The 3394-nt window shown below is 37.5% G+C and overlaps 1 protein-coding gene across 2 annotated transcripts in view; it reads right to left on the bottom strand.

Annotated features, from left to right (window-relative positions):
* Positions 1-3394, bottom strand: part of SOX30 (SRY (sex determining region Y)-box 30) — a 29901-nt gene that overhangs the window by 2270 nt on the left and 24237 nt on the right. The window lies entirely within an intron of this gene.

Below are 3394 nucleotides of genomic sequence, written 5' to 3'. Positions count from 1 at the left end.
GAGGTTGCAGTGAGCTGAGATTGTGCCACTGCACTCCAGCCTGGTGGACACAGTGAGACTCCAATTAAAAAAAAAAAAAAAATGGCAAATCCAAAATTTCTGCCACTTTCTGGGCACAGTAGTGCATGCCTGTAGTCCCAGCTACTCAGGAGGCTGAGGCGGAGGATCACTTGAGCCCAGGAGTTTGAAGCCAGCCTGGGTAATATAGTGAGACTTCATCTAAAAAAAAATAATTTTTAAAAAACATTACACCTCAAAAATTCTGCCACTCAGACCCATTTGTCAATTTTTTTAAGTATTATTCTCTTTCAAAGGCATAAAACAGGAATTATAGGAAGAGGTAGAGTCCAACCATCTAGTGACAGATAATCATAAACATAATGACCATACTCATCAGCAAAACCCATGGCAAGTTAAGTGTTTCATTTCTTGCCTTTACACACACATACCCCCCAACTTTGTTTCCATACCTTTAAAAACCTAAGTATGACAGACTAGACTTTATCTCAAATTCTGAAACTATGCCCTACCCCCAAATCTTCAAGTACTAGGTACCTTGCTGGTGTTAATTGTAACAAATGAGGTAAAGTTTCTAAAATTTTTCAGGTTTCCATGCCTACTGCCACTCTTAGTTCAGGCATTTTAAATTTAATATACATGTCCTGAATATACTGTGCCTCTTTTTTTTTTTTTTTTTTTTTTTTTTTGAGACAGAGTCTTGCTCTGTCACCCAGGCTGGAGTACAGTGGCATGAAATTGGCTCACTGCAATCTCTGCCTCCCAGGTTCAAGCAATTCTCCTGTCCCAGTCTCCCAAGTAGCTGGGATTACAGGTGCCCACCACCATGCCCAGCTAATTTTTGTATTTTAGTAGAGATAGGGTTTCACGATGTTGGCCAGTCTGGTCTCGAACTCCTGACCTCAGGTGATCCATCTGCCTCGGCCTCCCAAAGTGTTGGGATTATGGGTGTGAGCCACCGCGTACGGCCAAATACACTGTGCTTCTGGCTAGCACAACTTCGCTCATATAGCAGGTCTCTCCATCCATTGAATTCCACAGATAATTCAAGGATGATAAGAGGCTGACTAATGGGTACAAACATACAATTAGAAGATATAAGTTCTAATGCTCAGTAGCACTGTAGGGTGACTGTAGTTAGCAATAATGTCTTGTGTATTTCAAAGTAGCTATAAGAGAGGACTAAAAATGTTCCCAATATAAAGAAATGATAAATAATGAAGGTGACAGATAACCCAAATACCCTGACTTGATCATTACACATTTTATACATATTTATGACATGTACCCCATAAATATGTAAAATGTTATGTATCAATAAAACAAAAATCTCTCCCTTCCACAAAGCCTTCACTTCAGCTAGAAATAATTCACCCAATAACTATCTTTTTCAGGACTCAGTGAAGGCAAGATGCTATGTTAAGGTTTGGTAGATCATTTTTTAAAAAACATAAAATCTAAGTATATATTAGACATGTGCTAAAGTCTATAATGCCAGCATTATAGTGACTATTTTGGTTTGGTAAAGATGAGTTAGTGTTATGTTCAGAGAACAAAAAGATCAATTAAGACAAAGGCAATCCTAGAAGGTTACATGAATGAAAGTAAAAAACTATAAAAGCATCATGGTGTAGGGAGAAAAACATTACTTAGAATAGTCCAAATAATAATATTATCCAATAGGTAAGCATTTACTATTTTTTAGGCATTGGCCAAGGAGTGTATATATTATTTCAATATAACACTGAACGACACTCAGAATGACCCTAACGGATAGATACTATAAATATCTCCACTGTACAGATGAGGAAATGGAGCTTTAAAAAGGTTAAATAACTTGCTCAAAATGATAGAATTAGTAAGTGGTAGACAGAATCAGCCAATTTGACTCCAGAACTTGTTCTCCTAACTACCATGCCACCCTACCCAGGCTCTAGTTCTAGCTATGCCACATAAGAACCTGGTAAACTTAAGTAAATCTTACTTTATCTGATCCTTGTATCCTTCTTATATAAAATAGGGATAGCAATGCCTGTTCTGTCAACCTAAAAGGTCTGTCATAAGGAACAGGAGAATAACAGTAATGGAAACTAGAAACACTATTTCAATGTATGACTGGTAAGTCTTATAAGAAATTATTGCAATCTTTAGCTTGAGGATTTGACTTTGGATCTTTTTTTTATTTCTATCTCCTTATTGATATGATCTATTTGGTAAGACATTGTTCTCCCGGTTTCCTTTAGTTCCTTGAGCATATTTAAAACAGCTGATTTAAACTGTCTAGTAAATCCAATGTCTCACCTTCCTTGGGGATAGTTACTACTACTATCTTTTCCTTGTGAATGCCCTACTTTCTTGTTTCTTTGCATATCTTGTAACTTTTTGTTGAAAACCGGATGTTTTGAATATTATAATGTGATGCCACTAGAAATCAAATTATTTCCCTTATCCAAGGTCTGTTGTTGTTGCTTGTTTGGGATTGTAGTTGTTTATTTGGTTTTCTAGAGTATTTTTGTAAAGACTGTATTCTTTGTTATGCATGGTCATTGAAATCTCTGTTCAATTAGCTTAGGGGTCACAAATTTGAAAGAGATTTCCTTAAAAACCTAGAAACAAAAACAAAACAAAAACTATTATCCTGGTCTTTGCAGATTGGCTTTGAGTTGGAGCACTCCTTACATACTTAACCAGGCTGTTTTCAATTCAGCCTTAGTCTTTACTTCCTGCTTACACAGAGCCTACAGATCAGTCAGTTAAAAGCTCGGGGTCTTTTCGTGTGTTTTCTGAACATGGGTCTAGTTTTGGATATGTGTGTGGCCTTCTGGATGTCCTATATATATATATAAAATATTATCATTACTTATATATATATTTTATCTATATAATTTAAGAGATGGGATTTTGCTCTGTCACCCACGCCAGAATGCAGTGGCATGATCATAGCTCACTGCAGTCTCAAATTGCTGGGCTCAAGCAATCTTCCTGCCTCAGCCTCCCAAGTAGCTGAGACTACAGGTACACCACCACACCCAGTAACTTCCAGAGACTTGAATGGTTGGTTTTTAAAAATAGTTTTCACCAGTTACACTTGTTTGCTAGAGACTAGGTCCATGGAGCTCCCTGTGCTGTCATCTCAAAAATGAACTGTATTCTCACTTACCTTTTTAATCATTTGATTCTATTTCTGTTCTTAAACTTTGCTCTTGGATGCAGTTAAATAACTTAGAAACAAGTTGGTCCTTTCAGGTCTTGCTTTTAAGAGTTTTGAGCTGAGCATGGTGGCTCACGCCTGTAATCCCAGCACCTTGGAAGGCCAAGGCGGGTGGATCACCTGAGGTTAGGAGTTTGAGACCAGCCTGGTCAACATGGTGAAACC

This window comes from Mandrillus leucophaeus, unplaced genomic scaffold (assembly GCF_000951045.1).
Source record: "Mandrillus leucophaeus isolate KB7577 unplaced genomic scaffold, Mleu.le_1.0 Scaffold77, whole genome shotgun sequence".
NCBI lineage: Eukaryota > Metazoa > Chordata > Mammalia > Primates > Cercopithecidae > Mandrillus > Mandrillus leucophaeus.
This window is presented reverse-complemented; position numbering and strand designations above follow the sequence as displayed.